Genomic DNA, 20,314 nt, shown 5'->3' with positions numbered 1-20,314 from the left:
GCCTGAATCATTTTTGCAGTGGTATATGGAGTAATCTACTTATCTGCCCTTCTATTGAAGCCCACCTCATTAGCCATAATAATCTATTCAGCACTTAGTTGCTCACTCAGTTCTTGTGCTGTCTATCTTAATCAGGGTATCCTAGTATTAATATATTCAATATATATTTACAGTATCATTTTGTGTTTATAAAAACCTCAAAACAGCTGCCAGAGAATATTTTGAATTGCTTCTCTCAATTATGTAATATAATTTTCCTTATATAATTTCTATTATGAGCTATGATACTCCTTTTTGTTTTACAAACAAAAATTTGAGATTATTGTAAATTCACATGCAGTTGTAAGAAATAATACAGAGAGATCCTGTATATCCTTCACTTGTTTTTCCCATTGGTAACACTTTGCACGACTATAGTAAAATATCACAACCAAGAAAATGACATTGATACAAATCATTAAAATTCACATTTTATCACTTTTACATGCATGCGTTTGGTGTGTGTATATTTAAATCTATGAAGTTTATTAACATGTAGATTCATGAGAACATCAACACAGTCAAGATATAAAATAGTTCTATTACAAATATCCTTTGTGCCATGCTTTTTTTTTTAGACGGAGTTTTGCTCTTGTTGCCCAGGCTGGAGTGCAATGGGGCGATCTCGGCTCACCACAACCTCCACCTCCCAGGTTCAAGTGATTCTCCTGCCTCAGCCTCCCAAGTAGCTGGGATTACAGGCATGCTCCACCACGCCCAGCTAATTTTGTATTTTCAGTAGAGACAGAGTTTCTCCGTGTTGGTCAGGCTGGTCTCAAACTTCCGACCTCAGGTGATCCGCCTGCCTTGGCCTCCCAAAGTGCTGGGATTATAGGCGTGAGCCACTGTGCCCAGCCAGTGCCTTGCTTTTATAGCCACAGGCTTTTCCCTCCTCATCTCCCTAGTCAACCCCTAATCTGTAATTCATCTCTGTAATTTTGTCATTTTAAATTTGTTATATAGGGTGGGCATGGTGACTTATGCCTGTAATCCCAGTGCTTTGGAAGGTTGAGGTGGCAGGATCATGTGTGGTCAGGAGTTTCAAACCAGCCTGGGCAACATAGCAAGACCACATCTCTACAAAAAAAAATTTTAAATTAGCCAGGTGTGGTGGCTGTAATTCTAGCTACTCGGGAGGTTGAGACAGAAGGATCACTTGAGCCCAGGAGTTTGAGGTTACAGTGAGCTATGACTGTGCTGCTGCACTCCAGCCTGGGTGACAGAGCAAGACCCTATCTCAAAGAAAAAAAAGTTATATAAATGGAATCATACTGTATTTAATCTTTTGAGATCATGTTTTCACTCAGCTTAATTCTCTTGAGATTTATCCAAGTTATCGTGTATATCAGTAGACATTCCAAATGGTACAGTAATGTCACACCGAAAATCTGCTCCTCCATAAAAGCAATGAGGACATTAGCAAAAGCTGTTGACATAAACTTATTAGAATTGTGGAAATTAACTAAAAGCTTGCCACATTCCAAGGAATGTTTACCTAAGAAAAACAGCTGAATCTCAGTAAGAACGGAAAGCCTATGGTGTTTTAACTTGCTCTAATCCTATACACCTCTCCCCAGCTCCATGGAAGCCTTGAAACTCAATAGCTTCACATTTATAGTAGTTGTGGAAAGTAGAGCTTAGCAGCCACTGGAGAGAAAAGAACAGATTTGAAGCCCAAAAAGGCTCATTCCCAGAGAATTAACCACGAGTTGACCTAACAGCTCACTGAAAATCTCCATAGTCAGGACTTCTTTTAATTTGACCTATTTCAGAGTACACTCTGTATACAGCTTGATGTACAGGGCATTTATTTTTTAAAAAACAATCAGTAGTTCAACAAAAGAAATTAGACTTAACCAAAATGAAACTTTTGTGCTTCAAATCATAACATCAACATACATAATGTGAGTGAAAAAAAAGTAAAAAAACAACTCACACACTGGGAGAAAATATTTGCAAATCATATATCTGATAAGGGACATGTGTCTAGAATATGTAAAGAACTGATACAATTCAACAATAAAAAGACAAATAACCCAACTGAAAAATTGAGAAAAGATTTGAACAGACATTGCTTCAAACAAGATAGACAAATGACCAACAAGCACATGAAAAGATACTCAACACATTAGGGAAATGCAAATGAAACCACAATGAAATACCACTTTACACCTACTTGGATGGCTATAATAAAAAGCAAAAGCAGATCCTTTTGTAGTTTATAAGCGTGATGACTGGGGTTTCACGTGCATGTGTGAAATGTGCCTTCCCCAAGCCTTGTTACGACCTCATTGGAACATTACCCCTTTGACATGAAAATTCAAAAAAAGACAAAAGCAAGGATGGCAAGGATGTGGAAAAACTGAAATCCTCATACCTGCTGGTAGGAGTGTAAAATGGTACAATGGCTTTGGAAAACAGTTTTCTGTTCCTCAGAAAGTTAACAGAGATACCATATGACCCAGCAATTCCACTCCTAGATACATAACCAGGAGAACTGGAAACATAAGTACAGAAAAAACTGGTACACTAATGTTCATAGCAGCACTATTCATAACCGACAAAAAGGAGGAAAAACCCGAATGCTCATCAACTGACAAACAGATGAGCAAAAGGTCAATATCAGTGCAATGGAATCTTATTTATCCATAAAAAAATAGAGTTCTGATGCATGCTATAACAGAGATGACTCTTGAGCATATTAAGCTAAAGAAGCCAGAAACAGAAGGAAACATTGTATGATTCCATTCATATGAGAGATCCAGAATCAGCAAATCCATAGAGACAGAGAATAGATTAAGGGTTGCTGAGGTCTGGGGCGTGAACATATGGACAATAAGGTGGAAATGGGGAGTAATGCTAATAGATATGGTAATGCTAATAGATATGGAGATTCTTTTGGGAGTAATGACAGTGTTTTGGAATTACTGGTGATTTTTGCACAATTATCTAAGTAGTGTTTGTATTGTCAGTGTTCTAAAAACAACTGAACTGTAAACTTTAAAAAGATGAACTTTATGGTATGTGAATTATATCTCAATAAAGCTTTTATTCTTAAAAAAAGTTCATTTCCTTTTTATTGCCAGAGTATTCCATGGTATGTATATAACACAGTTTGTTTAATCATTCATCCACTGAAGGACATTTGGTTTTATTTGCTTGTTTCCAGTTTTTGGCTATTATGAGTAAAGCTGAAATAAAACAATACTTTTTTTTTTTTGTCGCCCAGGCTGGAGTGCAGTGACGCAATCTCGGCTCACTGCAACCTCTGCCTCCTGGGTTAAAGCAATTGCCCCGCCTCAGCCCCCCGAGTAGCTGGGACTACAGTCATGTGCCACCACGCTCGACTAATTTTTGTATTTTTAGTAGAGACGGGGTTTCACCATGTTGGCCAGGCTGGTCTCGGACTCTTGACCTCAGTTGATCCACTTGCCTTGGCCTCCCGGCCTCCCAAAGTGTTGGGATTATAGGTGTGAGCCACCAAAACAATACTGTTTTAAAACACACAAATAACTCTTATTTTAATGTTGAATCCTCCTAATTCAAGAATTCTGGGAATTTACGTGTTAAACCCTTCTAGTAAAAAATGATCATGCTTCAGTTAGCAGTTTCTTCCCTTAAATTATTTTTACTAATAAAGACTGTAAGACTCCATTCTTTTTTTCCTTCACTTTACTAGAGCTCATATAGCCTTAAAGGCAAGATTTATGATATGACCAGGTGCTTCTCCATGTCCCATACTGGAGCAACCCTTCTCTGCTTGTCCAGTATCAGAGAACAATGCTTTCTCTACCAAAGGGCCTTAAACATGCTGAGATTATTCCATTTATCTTTTTTTTTAAAAACTGTTTATTATCGGTCTTCTCCATTAGATTGTTCACTCCATCACGGGAGGGACCACGTCTATTTCACCAGTTCCTAGCATAGTGCCAGGCATGGAGTCAGTCAGTGGTCATGAAAGAAATAAATGAATGTATTTGGTTCTTGTTTGAATTCATATGACAAACACTTGCATCTGTAGCTCTTGTCATTTAGTGAGTTCTCCAGCTTTCAGGGAGAGCTGTTATTACACCATTGTTGTTCTGGTTGTTATAGCAACCCACTGGCCTCTAAAACTACAAGTTAATTCTGATGCGCTCATTTTCCCAGACAATGAAACAATACTTTCAATTATGAAATAATGTTATTATAAATCATGTTTATCACACTATAGAGGGACACTGAGAGGTTTTCTTATCTTTTATGAAGATAGCAGAGAGTCAGCAAAGCAACAAATCTATTTGAACCAATAAATGCTAGGAAACAAAACCAAAGCAGTAAGACACACAAATTCACTCCCAACTCTTTTTTATTTCTTTCAAATTCTCTAACCTTTCCACAAGCATCTGTAAATTTGACTGGGTTTGTCTGTCCAAGTTGTTAGGGAAGTTTTGAAAGGTGATTGTTGCAAAACAAAGAACTCTGAAGAGCTCTGTTACAGTCTAAGTATTTCCTCTATTTTTCCTCATTGCTGGTTGCTTAAATTTCATGTCAAATTAGCAAATGATAATAGTACAAAAATTGAGAGTTCTACAGAAAAGGTCCAGTATAAGGTACTTTCCCAACTTTTCCCACCTCCCATCCCCTCACATTGTAGGTACAGAAACCGAGAAGAGTTTTATCCAACTGGATTAGTCATTCTAAGGGTTACTTCTATATTACACTGCATTTTCTCTTCTGTAGGTTTTGGTCACAAGCACTACTAAAAGTCACATTCCTGGCCAGGCGTGGTGGGTCACACCTGTAATCCCAACACTTTGGGAGGCTGAGGCGGGTGGATCACGAGGTCAGGAGTTCAAGACCAGCCTGGCCAAGATGGTGAAACCCTGTCTCTACTAAAAATACAAAAATTAGCCAGGCATGGTGGCAGGTGCCTGTAATCCCAGCTACTTAGTAGGCTGAGGCAGAAAAGTGCTTGAACCCGGGAGGTGGAAGTTGCAGTGAGCCGAGATCATGCCACTCCATTCCAGCCTGAGTGACAGGGCGAGACTCCGTCTCAAAAAAAAAAAAAAAAAAAAAAAAAAAAAGAGTCATGTTCCATGGCCTATCTTGGAATATGCCAGCTCCAAGATATATCCTATAATAAATATTTCACTACACCTTCCCCTATGCAGTTCTGAATGCTTTTCTCATAAACAGGGTTGTGATACCCACCAGTTAACAGTCCCATAACCTCATGGTTATGGCTTTGACATTACAATGGCTTTGACTTTATAAAAGCAGTATCTACTTCAATACATTCAGCCATCTTCACAAATATACAGTGGGGATACTGTCAAGAGAACAATAAGGAAGGGCATTATAGAGTGCAGTGTCAATACTGCAGATTTTCAGATGGGCATGGTGGTGTGCATCCATAATTCCAGCTACTCAAGAGGCTGAGGTGGGAGGATCATGTGAGCCCAGAAGTTCAAGTCCAGTCTGGGCAACATAGCGAGACCCTGTCTCTAAAAATAAGATTGAAGATTTTGGTGTCATAACTCCTGCTGTATTTTGATTTAAGTATTTGTAAGAACTTCATTTTAATCTTATAACAGTCTCCAAGCTTATTTATGTATGTATGTATTTTTGCTTATTGTGAACCTGTCTTTGGACTTTTCTATTCTTTTAAATAAACACTGAATAATATACAACCCTAAGTCATATATCAAACCTTTGAGACAGTTAAACCTAGATATCTGCCTACTGTTAAAAATTGAAAATGAAAAAAATATTGATGATGACCGAATGAAATAGAAGATTTGCCAGGGGAGAATCAGGTGTCCAGCCACACAGGTCTGGTAACAATTTCTTGGTAGAGTGACCATGTTCCAGGTTTATTTCTCTGCTTTAGAAGTTTAGATATTCAGGTATTGCTACCCTTGATGTGATGGGGTTTGGGTATGGAATCAGGTTAACCTGTTGTGGGAAGTCAGGGACCCGGAATGGAGGGACAGGCTGAAGCCATGGCAGAAGAACATAAATTGTGAAGATTTCATGGACATTTATTAGTTCCCCAAATTAATACTTTTATAATTTCTTATGCCTGTCTTTACTGCAATATCTGAACATAAACTGTGAAGATTTCATGGACATTTATCACTTCCCTAATCAATACTCTTATGATTTCCTATGCCTGTCTTTACTTTAATCTCTTAATCCTGTCATTTTTGTAAGCTGAGGATGTATGTCGCCTCAGGACCCTGTGATGATTGCGTTAACTGCACAAATTGTTTGTAAAGCATGTGTGTTTAAACAATATGAAATCTGGGCACCTTGAAAAAAGAACAGGATAACAGTGATGTTCAGGGAACAAGGGAGATAACCATTAGGTCTGACGGCCTGAGAGCTGGGTGGAACAGAGCCATATTTCTCTTCTTACGAAAGCGAATAGGAGAAATATCGCTGAATTCTTTTTCTCAGCAAGGAACAGCCCTGAGAAAGAGAATGCATTCCCAGGAGTAGGTCTCTAAAATGGCCACTCTAGGAGTGTCTGTCTTATACCGTTGCAGATAAGGGATGAAATAAGCCCCGGTCTCCCGTAGCACTCCCAGGCATATTAGGATGAGGAAATTCCTGCCTAGTAAATTTCAGTCAGACCGGTTGTCTGCTCTCAAACCCTGTCTCCTGGTAAGAAGTTATGAATGACAACGCATTCTTGAAACTTCATTAGCAATTTTAATTTTGCCCTGGTCCTGTGATCTCACTCTGCCCCCATTTGCCTTGTGATATTTTATTGCCTTGTGAAGCATGTGGTCTCTGAGACCCATACCCTATTCATATACTCCCTCCCCTTTGAAAATCACTAATAAAAACTTGCTGGTTTTGTGGCTTGAGGGGCATCACGGAACCTGCTGACATGTGATGTCTCCCCCGGACACCCAGCTTTAAAATTTCTCTCTTTTGTACTCTTTCCCTTTATTTCTCAATCTGGCCAACATTTAGGGAAAACAGAAAATAACTTACATTGAATTATCAGGGGTTGGTTCCCCCGATATTAACCGAATCAATAAGAATCAAATATACAAAAATATGATACTGATATATTAATTTACAATTATAAAATATAACTTTCATATCAATTAGCTAGATACTGGTGATCCCTGATTAGCACATATTCTTGTGGCCTAATTTTCATGAGAGATGAATTACTGTCAGAAGCTTGCTTGGTGGACATGGACATAGAATTCACAGAGCAATTTGGATGATCTTAATGACCATTGTCAAGGTGGTGTGAGAAGCAGGTTCATTTGACTTCACTGTAGGGGGAGACCCAAATGGACAGTTTTTCTGGACAGAGCCAGATCTAAAGGTCCATAATTGCATGGCCAAGTCTTTCCTAGGCTTCTGTGCTGGAGCTCCTCCTACCCTCCTCTGGTTGCTACATACTTTCTTGTACCCTTTTTTTCTTTGCATTATTTCTGTGGTTATATCATTTCTTCAATCAGATTAATATAAAGTGGAACCCATTTTTCCTTTTCAAGATTACATATCTCAGCTAGGCACAGTGGCTCATGCCTGCAATCCCAGCATTTTAGGAGCCCAAGGCAGGAGGATCACATGAGGGTAGGAGTGCAAGACCAGCCTAGGCAATACAGCAAGACCCCATGTCTATAACAAAACTTAAAATTAGCCAGGCATGGTGGTGCATGCCTGTAGTCCCAACTAGTCTGGAGGCTGAGGTGGAAGGATCTCTTGATCCCAGGAGGTAGAGATTACACTGAGCTATGATTCCATCACTGCATTCCAGTTTGGGCAACAGAGCAAGACCCTGTCTCTAGAAGAAAAAAAAAAGATTACATATCTGCTCTGATTTGTATTTATTTTCTTTGGAAATGAATTTTTTAAAGGCTGTCATACATATTCCAATGTTTAATTTTGTGTGTATTTGGTGGTGATCTGCATGTGCCTCTGGCCTCCATGTACTACTGTGTCTTTATTTATTTATTTATTTTGAGACAGAGTTTCACTCTTGTTGCCCAGGCTGGTGTGCAGTGGCATGATCTCAGCTCACCGCAACGTCTGTCTCCTGGGTTCAAGTGATTCTCCTGCCTGAGCCTCCCGAGTAGCTGGGATTATAGGCATGCACCACCATGCCCAGCTAATTTTGTATTTTTAGTAGAGACAGGTTTTCTCCATGTTGGTCAGGCTGATCTCGAACTCCCGACCTCAGGTGATCCTCTCACCTCGGCCTCCCAAAGTGCTGGGATTATAGGTGTGAGCCACCACGCCCAGCCCTACTGTGGTGGGCTGTCAGCATATCATTAACTATGTATCACTGGTGTAGACGTCTAAGTATTGTTCATTTTTATGAAATGACAATGTGCAGAGAGCACAGGAAAAGACATTTATGATGTGTTTATGATGAATTTCATAGATTTGAGGATGATCAACTATGTTATTTTTATTATAAATGTAATGAAATATTGAACATAATTTCTACTATAATATCATATATTACTTTCCAAATTTCATTTTGCTCAGTATTTCTCAAAGGCTCTTAAGTTTCAGATGAGGATATTTTATTTAAAAAAAGAACTCAAGGAAAACAGATATGTGAGGCATTGCACCAAGTGGAACAATTCAGTAATGGATTCTGTCCTATACGTCTCATGCTTGGAACATGTAATTATTGAATGATTAACTAATATGCTCAGTTCTATATTAAATGGAAATCCTAAAACACACTGTTGGTAGAAAAGTGTAAACCAAAAATTATTATTTTTGTAGAAATGCAGTAATTGTGCAAATCTCAGCAAAATATATTTTCAGAGATCTTAGTTTCATTAAAATAATGTAAGATAGCACATAATACAATGTTTAGCATAAACTAGATGATCAAAAAATATTACTGTCTCCTAATATTACAAAGAAAATGTCCAACATATAAAGTATCAGTCATACCAAGCACCAAGAAAGTCACAACTTGAATGAGAAAAAGGCAATCAACTGATACCAATACAGATGAATCAGGTATTGGAATTATTTGGCAAGCACTTCAAAACAGGCTTCATAAAAATGCTTTAATAGCCTATTAAAAATTCTCTAAAAACGATGGGAAAAAAAGCGAAAAATCTCAGCAAATAAATTGAAGTAATAAAAAAGAACTAAGTGGAACCTATAACGCTGAAAAATAGAGCTGGGTGTGGTGGCATGCACCTGTGTCTTAGCTATTCAGGAGGCTGATGCAGGAGGATCATTTTAACCCAGGAGTTTGAAGCTGTAGTGTACTATAATCATGCCTGTGAATAGCCACTACACTCCAGCCTGGGCAACATAGTGAGACCTCATTTCTAAAACAAAACCAAAACCAAAAGATAAACTAACAGAAATAAAACAGCAATAGTAGAATGGACAAAACAGAGGATAGCATCAGAGTCTTTCAGGACAATCAGTGGAATTCACTCAAATTGAACAACAGAGGGAAAAACAGAGGAAAAAATGAACAGAGGCTCAGAGACTTGTAGGATAATAACAAAATAGCCAACATTTGCATCACCAAAGTTCCATGAGAGTGGTGGTGGAAGAGAGTGAAACTGAAGGAGTACTTGAAAAAATAATTGCTGAAACTTCCCAAATTTGTTGAAAAACAGAAAACTACAGATTCAAGAATCTGAGCAAATCCCAACAGGTTAAGCCCAAAGAAATCCATTCCAAGACACATCAAAATTAACTTCTTCGCCAGGCGCAATGGCTCATGCCTGTAATCCCAACACTTTGGGAGGCCAAGGCGGGCAGATCACGAGGTCAGGAGATCAAGACCATCCTGGCTAACACAGTGAAACCCTGTCTCTACTAAAAATACAAAAAATTAGCCGGGCATGGTGGCGGGCGCCTGTAGTCCCAGCTACTCGGGAGGCTGAGGCAGAAGAATGGCATGAACCCAGGAGGCGGAGCTTGCAGTGGAGCCAAGATCCCGCCACCACACTCCAGCCTTGGCGACAGAGCAAGACTCCATCTCAAAAAAAAAAAAAATTACTTCTTAAAAACTAAGTGCAAATTTAATCAGTTAAACTTCTTAAAGAAAAGATCTTAAAAACCAAAGAAAAATGACACATTATCTGTAGGGTAATATCTATTTGAATGACAATTTCTCATCTGAAACCATGGAGACCAGAAGGAAGTGGCCCAGCTATTTTTTTTTTTTAAACAAAGTGGGTCTTACTCTGTCACCCAGGCTGGAGTGAAGTGGCTCAATCATGCCTCACTGCAGCCTCCAACTTCTGGGCTCAAGTGATCCTCCCACCTCAGCTTCCTGAGTAGCTGGGACTACAGGTGAGCATCACCATGCCCAACTAAGTTTCCCTCTCCCCCTCCCTGAGACGGGATCTTGCTATGTTGCACAGGCTGGCCTCAAACTCCTGGCCTTAAATGATTTTCCCACCTTGGACTGTGGAGTCACTGGGATTACAGGCCTGAGCCACCTCGTCCAGCTGGTACAGCATTTTTTAATTGCTAAAAGAAAATAACTTTCTACTGAAAAGTTCACATTTACCAAAATTATTCTCTAGGAATGAATTCTCAGATGAATGAAAAATAAAAGAATTTGTTGCTTGCAGACTTATCCTTAAAGATTGGCTACAGAAAGTTCTTTAAATAGAAAATAAATGATCAAATATCTCAGAGGATTAGGAAGGAAAAAGGAACAACAGAAAGAGCAGAAATACAAACATATACAAAAGCATGTTTTATAAATCATACAATGGTATGTTTCATAAACCATGAATTTTATAAATCATATTTGATTACTGAAACAAAAATTATAGGCCAGGCACGGTGGCTCATGCCTATAATCCCAGCACTTTGGGAGGCTGAGGCAGGTGGATTACCTGAGGTCAGGGTTCGAGACCAACTTGATCAACCTGGTGAAACCCCATCTCTACTAAAAAAATACAAAATTAGCCTGGCATGATGGCACATGCCTGTAATCCCAGCTACTTGGGGAGGTTGAAGCAGGAGAATTGCTTGAACCTGAGAGGCAGAGATTGCAGTGAGCTGAGACTGCACCACTGCACTCCAGCCTGTGCAACAAGAGCAAAACTCCGACTCAAAAAAAATAATGTGTAGGAATTAGTCTGAGTGGAGCGAGCGAGCGAGCTGAGTGGCTGCGTGGTCACATCTCAGAAACCGGTAGCACTTGCAGCATGGCTGACCAACTGACTGAAAGGCAGATTGCAGAATTCAAAGAAACTTTTTCACTATTTAACAAAGATGGTGATGGAACTATAACAACAAGGAATCAGGAACTGTAATGAGGTCTCTTGGGCAGAATCCCACAGAAGCAGAGTTACAGGACATGATTAATGAAGTAGATGCTGATGGTAATGGCACAGTTGACTTCCCTGAATTTCTAACAATGATGGCAAGAAAAATGAAAGACACAGACAGTGAAGAAGAAATTAGAGATGCATTCTGTGTGTTTGATAAGGATGGCAATGGCTATATTAGTGCAACAGAACTTCACCATGTGACGACAAACCTTGGAGAGAATTTAACAGATGACGAGGTTGATGAAATGATCAGGTAACTAGATATTGATGGTGATGGTCAAATGATCTATGAAGAGTTAGTACAAATGATGACAGCAAAGTGAACAACTTGTACAGAATGTGTTAAATTTCTTGTACAAAATTGTTTATTTGCCTTTTCTTTGTTTGTAACTTATCTGTAAAAGGTTTCTCCCTACTGTCTAAAAAATATGCATGTGGTGGGGCTCGGTGGCTCACGCCTGTAATCCCAGCACTTTGGGAGGCTGAGGTGGGCGGATCACAAGGTCAGGAGTTCGAGACCAGCCTGGCCAATATGGTGAAAGCCCATCTCTACTAAAAATACAAAAACTAGCCAGGCATGGTAGTGGGCACCTGTAGTCCCAGCTACTCGGGAGGCTGAGACAGGAGAATCGCTTGAACCCAGGAGGCGGAGGTTGCAGTGAGCCGAGATCACACCACTGCACTCCAGCCTAGGAAACAGAGCAAGACTCCATCTCAAAAAAAAATTTAAAAATAGATAAATAAATAAATAAAAGCAAAAAAAAAAAACCTACTAGAGTAGAGATGACAGAGAGAGATAATACATGTTAATGAAAAATTCAATTGACAAGGAAAACATAATGATCTCAAATGTGTATAAACCAAAAAACAGCCTTAAAATACATGAAGCAAAACTGATAGACTTAAAAGGAAAAACAGACAACTCCACAATTATTATTGGAAAATGCAACATGATCTTTCAGCAAGTGACAAAGCTACTAGACAGTAAATTAGCGAGAATATAGAAGATCTGACTAATATAATCAACCAATCATGGAGTGACACATCACTCCACCCAATAAGCAGAGTACACTTTTTTTTAATTGTTCATGGAAGATTCATCAAGATGGACCATGTCCTGAGCCATAAAACAACTTCAACAAATGCAAAATAAATGAAAGTATACGTAGCATGTTTTCTGACAATATTGGAATCAAACAGGTAATCAATAACAAAGACAACAGGAAACTCTCTAAACACACAGAAATTGAACAACATAAATTTTAAATCATTGCTGGGACAAAGAGGAAAATCTCAAGTTAAAAATGAAACTTAAGGAATATGAAAATACAACATAACAAAACATGTTGGATACAGCTGAAGGATTTTTGAGAGCAAAACTGTAGCACTAAATGTTTAAATTAAACATGAGAAAAGGACTCAAGTCAATCTAAGCTCCTACCATAAGGCACTAGAGAAAGCAGAGGAAAATAAACCCAAAGCAATCAAGAAGGAGGTCAGGCTTGGTGGCTCACACCTATTATCCCAGCACTTAGGAAAGCCAAGGCAGGGAGGATCACTTGAGCCAGGACTTCAAGACCAGCTTGGGCAGCATAGCGAGACCTCATTTCTACAAAACATTTTAAAAATTAGGCATGGTGGTGTGTCCTGTAGTCCCAGCTACTCTGAGATAGGAGAACTGCTTGAGCCCAGGAGTTCAAGACTGCAGTGAGCTATGATCGCACCACTGCACTCCAGCCTGGGTGACACAGTGAGAGTCTCTCTTTCTTAAAAAAAAGGAAGGAAATAATATAGAGATCAGAACAATAATTAATAAAATTAGAAATAAGAAATAGCAGAGGAGAAAAATTTAATGAAATAAAAGACTATTTCTTTCTTTTTTTTCTTTTCTTTTTTTTTTTTTTGAGACGGAGTCTCACTCTGTCGCCCAGACTGGAATGGAGTGGCATGATCTTGGCTCACTGCAAGCTCCGCCTCCCAGGGTCACACCATTCTCCTGCCTCAGCCTCCCGAGTAGCTGGGACTACAGGCGCCCGCCACCATGCCTGGCTAATTTTTTGTATTTTTAGTAGAGACGGGGTTTCACCGTGTTAGCCAGGATGGTCTTGATCTCCTGACCTCGTGATCTGCCTGCCTCGGCCTCCCAAAGTGCTGGGATTACAGGCGTGAGCCACCGCACCCGGCCTGTTTCTTTTTTAAATCAATAAAATGTATAAACTTCTTTCAAGAATCACAAAAATTAAGAGAAAACAGATATCACCAATATGAGGAATAAAACAGGGGATGTCACTTCATATCCTGTAGCCACTAAGATAATAAGAAAATATTACACAAAGTTTTATACTCTAAAACAGTTTTTTACTGAAAACTTAGAAGTAATGAAGCCTTTTGAGGAACCACAAACTACCAAACACAACCAAGATGAAATAGATAATTTAGGTAGCCCTATATTCACCATTAAAGAAACTGAATTTATTTTTAAAAATCTCCTAAAAAATCCCAGGCCCAGATGGTTTCACTGCAGAATTCTACAAAACATTTAAAGAGATAACAATGCATTTTCACAATCTTTTCCAGAAAGAAAGAACAGTCCCCAACTCACTGTGAGGCTAGTATCACCCGAATATCAAAACCAGTATAAAAAAATAAAAACAACAACAAAAAAACAAAAAACTACATACCAATAGCTTTCATGAACATAGATTCAAAGGTCCTCCACAAAATATTAGCAAACTGAATAAAATAACAAAACATTATGCACTGTGACTATCTTAATTCAGGCTGCTGTACAAGAATATCAAATGTTGGGTGGCATAAAGAACAAACATTTATTTCTCATAGTTCTGGAGGTTGGGAAATTCAAGATCAAAGTGTTAGAAGTTCCAGTGTCTGGGGAGGGCACTCTTCTGGGTTTACAGATCACCCTCTTCTCACTGTATCCTCTCATGGCTGAAAGAGATATAAACTCTCTCATGTTTTGTCTTATAAGGGCACTATTCCCATTCATGAGGGCTCCACCCTCATGACTTCCCAAAGGTCCTACCTCCTAACACCGGGGAGTTAGAGTTTCAGCATATAAATTTTGAGGGAACACAAACATGAAGTTCATAGACTTGACCAATAGGGATTTATTCCAGGCATCCAAGGCTAGTTCAACATTTGAGAAATCTATGTAATCCACCAGATCAACAAGCTAAAAAGTCATATGATCATATCAATTGACACAGATAAAGCATGTAACAAATTCCAACACACATTCATGGTTTTTAAAAAAGGGCGGGGTGCTGGCCGGGTGCAGTGGCTCACGCCTGTAATCCCAGAACTTTGGGAGGCCAAGGCGGGTGGATCACTTGAGGTCAGGAGTTTGAGACCAGCCTGGCCAACATGGTGAAACCCCATCTCTACTAAAAATACAAAAATTAGCTGGGTGTGGTGGTGTACGCCTGTAGTCCCAGCTACTCAGGAGGTTGAGGCAGAAGAATCGCTTGAACCCAGGAGGCAGAGGTTGCAGTCAGCCGAGATCACACCACTGCACTCCAGCCTGGGAAACAGAGCAAGACTTTGTCAAAAAAAAAAAAAAAAAAGAAAGAAAGAAAGAAAGAAAAGGGTGTGGTGGGGGGTGGTCATGGTGGCTCATGCCTGCAGTGGCCCAATCTTGGCTCTCTGCAGCCTCTGACTGCCAGGTTTCAGCAATTCTCCTGCCTCGGCCTCCCGAGTAGCTGGGATTACAGGCACGTGCCACCACACCCAGCTAATTTTTTTATTTTTAGTAGAGATGGGGTTTCACCATGTTGGCCAGGCTGGTCTCAAACTCCTGACCTCATGATCTGCCCGCCTTGGCCTCTCAAAGTGCTGGGATTACAGGCGTGAGCCACTGAGTCCAGCCTCCTATATCTTTATTTTCTTATTTCTTCTTTTTTTTTTAGACAGGTTCTCAATCTGTCAGCCAGGCCGGAGTGCAGTAGCACAATCACAGCTCACTGCAGCCTCAAACCCCTGGGCTCAAGTGATCCTCTGACCTCAGCCTCCCAAGTAGCTGGGACTACAGGTAAACACCACCATGTTCTGCTAATTTTTTTTTTTTTTTTTTTTTTGGTAGAAATGGGGGTGTTGCTATGTTGCCCAGGCTGGACTTGAACTCCTGGCCTCAAGTGATCCTCCTGCTTTGGCCTCCCAAATTACTGGGATTGCAGTTGTGAGCCCAGTCTGTACCCTATTGCTTCCTATGTTATTTGAGAGACAAATGTAGAAAACAGTAATTATAAAGTATGCTAATGGGTACACAATGTATAAAAGATGCAATTTGTGACAATAACAAAGCTGATAGGAATAGATTTTGTGTATGCTACTAAAACTTAGTTGATACCAACGCAAACTGTATTTTTATATATTTAGGGTGTTTTTTGTAATCACCAGGGTACTCACAAAAAAATAATTAAAATATATACAGAAAAGACACTGAGGAAGGAATCAGAATGGTACACTTTAAAAAACACGAAAGACACAAACACAAAAGACAGTATTTGGGGAGCAAAAAGTATATGAAACTTGTAGAAAACAATAGCAAATGATAGAAATAATTGCTTTCTTATCAGTCATCACTTTAAATGTTAAAAAATTAAACTCACCATTAAAAGGAAGAGATTGGCAGAATGGATTCAAAAAATACATTTTGAGTTCAAAGAGACAAATATATTGAAAGTAAAATATATTGAAATAAAATATATTGAAAGTAAAATAATGGAAAAAGATATTCCATGCAAATGGTAACAAAAGGAGAACTGGGGTGGCTATGCTAATATCAGTCCAAATAGACTTTAAAATGAGGGATATTATTATATATTCATAAAAGGGTCAATTCACTACCAAGATGTAACAATTATAAATATATATTCACCAAACAGCAGAGCCCCATAATATGTGAAGAAAACATTAACAGAAATAAAGGAGAACTAGTTCTACAATAATTATTGGAGATTTTAATAACCCACTTTCAATAATAGATAGAACAAAACAAAAAAAGAGAAAAATAAAAATAACAGAACATCTAAATAGCACATGAATAAGTAAGTAGAGGACTTGAACACTGTAAATCAACTAGACCTACTAGACACATATAGAACACTCTACCAGCAGAGCAGAGTCCTCACTGTTCTCATACATGAAACATTCTACAGAATAGATCATACTTTAGGCCACAAAATAACTATAAATACATTTAAAATACTTAAATCATAGAAAGTATCTTCTCTGACCACGATGAAGGGAAGCTAGAAATCAATAACCAAAGGAAAATGGAAAATTCACAAATGTATGGAAATTAAACAACACACTCTTAAACAACCAATGGATCAAAGAAAAAAATCAACAAGGGAAATATGAAAGTACTATATAAATTAAATGCAAAACACAACCTACCAAAACTTACAGGATGCAGCAAAAGTAGTGCTCATAGGGAAATCATAGTTGCAACTGCCTACATTAAAAAAGAAGAAAGATCACAAATCAATAACCTAACCCTATTCCTTAAAGAACAGGGGAAAAAGAAGAGTAAACTAAGGACAAAACTGTTAGAAAGAACAGTCTCTTCAATAAAAGATACAGGACAACTGGATATGCACATGCAAAAGAATGGAATTAGACCCCCATCTCATACCATATACAAAAATTAAGTTGCAATGATTGGCCAATGACCTAAATATAAGAACTAAAACTATAAACTCTCAGAAGAGTTAGAGGTAAATCTTCATAACTTTGAATTTGGCCATGGAGTCTTAGATGTGACACTGAAAACACAAGCAACAAAATAAAAAATAAATTGGACTTTTTCAAAATTAAAAACTTTTGTTTGTCAAAGGATATTCTCAAGAAAGTGAAAAGACAACAACAGAATGGAAGAACATATTTGCAAATTATGTATCTCATAAGGGTCTAACATCCAGAATATGTAAAGAATTCTTACAACTCAACAACAAAAAGACAACCCAACTTAAAAATGGGCAAAGGACTTAGACATTTTTCCAAAGATGATAAACAAATGGACAACAAGTACATGAAAAGATGCTCAAGATCATTAGTCATTGGGGAAATGCAAATCAAAACCACAATGAAATACAGCTTCATACCCACTAGAAATGGGTATAATTATACAACTATGGCTACTAAAAAGGATGAGATGCGGAAATAGCAAGTGTTGGTGAAGATGTCGAGAAATTCAAACCTTTGTACTTTCCTGGTGGGAATGTAAAATGGTTCAGCCTCTAAGGAAAACAATTTGTTAATTCCTCAGTAAATTACATATAAAATTACCATATAACCCAGCAATTTCACTTCTAAGTATATATCCCAAAGAATTGGCAACAGGTATTTTAACAAATACTTGTACACGAATTAATGTTCATAGCAGCCCTATTTGCAATAGCCAAAAGGAGGTGGAAACATCCGAAGTGTCCATCAATTGATGAGTGAAAAAAACCAAAATGTGGCATATTTATTCAATAGAATATTATTCAGCCATAAAAAGGAATGAAGTACTGATACACTCTACAACAAGGATTAACCTCAAAGGCAAATAAAATGTTCACTTCAAAATTGTTAATTTTACATTATATGAAATTCACCTCAATCACCAATTCCACACAGTGGAATTTCACAGTGAGCAAGCCTATGCAAACCAACCACTAAAATTCCAAGGAAGCGGAGAATTCAAAGAGGCTTACATATCCAGTTTCTCAGGAAGAAACTTTCCTTCCTTCCTTCCTTCCTCCCTTCCTTCCTTTTCTTTTTCTCCTTCTCCTTCTCCTTCTTCTCCTTCTCCTTCTTCTCTCTCTCTCTCTTTCTTGTTTTTTGAGACAGAGTCTCACTCTGTCACCAGGCTGGAGTGCAGTGGCATGATCTCAGCTCACTGCAACCTCCAATTCCCTAGTTCAAGCAATTCTCCTACCTCAGCCTCCTGAGTAGCTGGGATTACAGGCATGCGCCACCATGCCCCGCTAATTTTTGTATTTTTTGTAGAGACGGGGTTGCACCATGTTGGCCAGGATGGTCTCGATCTCCTGACCTCGTGATCCGCCCGCCTCGGCCTCCCAAAGTGCTGGGATTACAGGCGTGAGCCACCATGCTCGGCCTCTTGTCTTGTCTTCTCTTCTCTCTCTCTTTCTCTCTCTCTTTCTTTCTCTCTTTCTTTCCCTCCCTCCCTCCCTTCCTTCCCTCCTTCCTTCCCTCCTTCCTTCCTCTCTCTCTTTCTTTTCTTTCTTTCTCTCTTTCCTTCCAGACAGGCTCTCACTGTGTCACCTAGGCTGAAGTGCAGTGGCATGATCACAGCTCACTGCACCCTTGAACTCCTGGCTCAAGCAATCCTCATGCCTCAGCCTCTGTAGCTAGGACTAGAGACATGTGTCTCCATGCCCAGCTAACTTTTTTGTGTTTTGTAAAGGGAGGAGGGGGGGTCTCACTATGTTGCTCAGGCTGGTCTTGAACTCCTGGCCTCAAGTGTTCCTCCTACTTTGCCTCCCAAAGTGCTGGGATTACAGGTGTGAGCCACTGCACCTGACAGAAACATTTAATAGTGACTTATGAATAGAAACCATGTCTGTGTCTCAGGTAGTGTGGAGACAGGTTGGTGGATCCCCATACCATTACACCCAGAACCAAGGCCTATATACCATAGGGAAAGGGTATATGTGATACAGAAGTGATGTGTAGGAAAATTATTCAAGGGCAGGACTTAAGGTAAGTACATGATCTTACACAAGAAACAGTAAGCAAAATAAATAATAATAAAAAAACCTTAGAGGCCTTTTTGGAAATGGGGTTAATCAGAACTCAATATGGCAGATCAACATCCAAGATGGAGTTGCTTTAGCCCCCACACTCCATCCCCCTTAATCTCACACACCCTCCTCTTCTGGGCCTTTAGGGAAAGTGCTTGATATTGCACAACTTTAGCAGCAGTGGGTTGGCAGGGAAAACAGATCAGACCCAGTAGCATTCCAAATTAGGGAGATTCACAGGCTTTGGTTTGTCATCTCTAGTCATTGGAATACCGTGACTTTGGTTTTCTTGGAAGAAGTAAAAGGAGAGATATATAACATTAATAATTTGAATAGTAGAAATATAATGCACACAAGGATTATAATCAAAAAGGGCATGAAGACAATTAAATCTCGGTTTTTCTTTAGAAATTTGTAGCCAGGAAATAATTCAGGATTCAGTTTGAATTATAGGCAAATAATAAAACTCAGAAACAATCATTAAGGCTACAGTCTAATAATGAGCATACTATAGTTTTCTTCTGAAACATAGTTTTTCTCAACAGTTTTCCCATTTCTACTAAGGATAAATCAAAGTAGGACCAATTTACTTGTGAAATAAATTTAGTCTCATTAACTTGACCTGACTATTTGCATAAAGTGCAGGGATTGGCCATATTGGCTCCTTTTAAGATGGCTTCACTGGGACACTTTTCATAAGGAATCTCAGATTAGACTTCTGTAAGCCCTGAGGCTAACCAAGTCAAGGATTCGCTATCCGATTGTGCCTGTCATACCTGTATGAATGGGTGTATTCCTCTCTTCTTGAGGCCCAAAAATAACTTGAGGTTCCTGGGCCTGCCAGAAAGCGACACTTTTTACTTACCAGAGGTAGGCTGGCCTTTCTGTGGGGGGTTTTATCAGCTCTGCAACATCAACCTCATTTCCTCAAAGCAATGTGGTCATATCTGAAAATATGCCATTCCAGTCAAGGCCTTGATAAAAGAACCTGTGTCTCCAATTGTGTCCTGTTACAAAAGAAAACAGATTCTTACTGAAATTATGCAAATAACTGTATTCCCATGTCATACAAATATATGAATAGTTTCCAATTTTGGAGATATCAGGTAGAGAGACAGGTAAATTTTGTTCACAATAGTATACTTTACAATTAGAGTAGCAGCCTTCCAAACAGGATATTGTCCTTTCACCTTGGAACTGCCATCCACAAACCAA

At 39.0% G+C, this 20,314-nt stretch overlaps 1 long non-coding RNA gene, 1 other non-coding gene and 1 pseudogene across 4 annotated transcripts in view; 2 read left to right on the top strand and 1 right to left on the bottom strand.

Annotated features, from left to right (window-relative positions):
- Positions 1–20,314, bottom strand: part of LOC129136723 (uncharacterized) — a 111,034-nt gene that overhangs the window by 56,643 nt on the left and 34,077 nt on the right. The window contains exons 3-5 of one of the 3 annotated variants that reach the window (XR_010150664.1): positions 19,965–20,106; positions 16,746–16,803; positions 13,162–14,276 (exon numbers count right to left, since the gene is read on the bottom strand). This is a non-coding gene — a long non-coding RNA (uncharacterized LOC129136723). Of the gene's footprint in view, positions 1–13,161; positions 14,277–16,745; positions 16,804–18,494; positions 20,107–20,314 lie in introns of those variants that run through there. The other 2 variants (XR_010150665.1, XR_008538671.2) reach the window with 2 other exon arrangements.
- On the top strand, positions 2,246–2,352 carry LOC112205291 (small nucleolar RNA U13). The gene has a single exon (XR_002939192.1). It is a non-coding gene; the product is annotated as a small nucleolar RNA U13 (small nucleolar RNA).
- LOC452557 (calmodulin-1-like) lies at positions 11,163–11,737 on the top strand (annotated as a pseudogene).

Source organism: Pan troglodytes, chromosome 14, assembly GCF_028858775.2.
Source record: "Pan troglodytes isolate AG18354 chromosome 14, NHGRI_mPanTro3-v2.0_pri, whole genome shotgun sequence".
NCBI classification, from domain to species: domain Eukaryota; kingdom Metazoa; phylum Chordata; class Mammalia; order Primates; family Hominidae; genus Pan; species Pan troglodytes.
The sequence above is the reverse complement of the archived record's forward strand: the minus strand, read 5'-3'. Positions and strand labels throughout refer to the sequence as shown.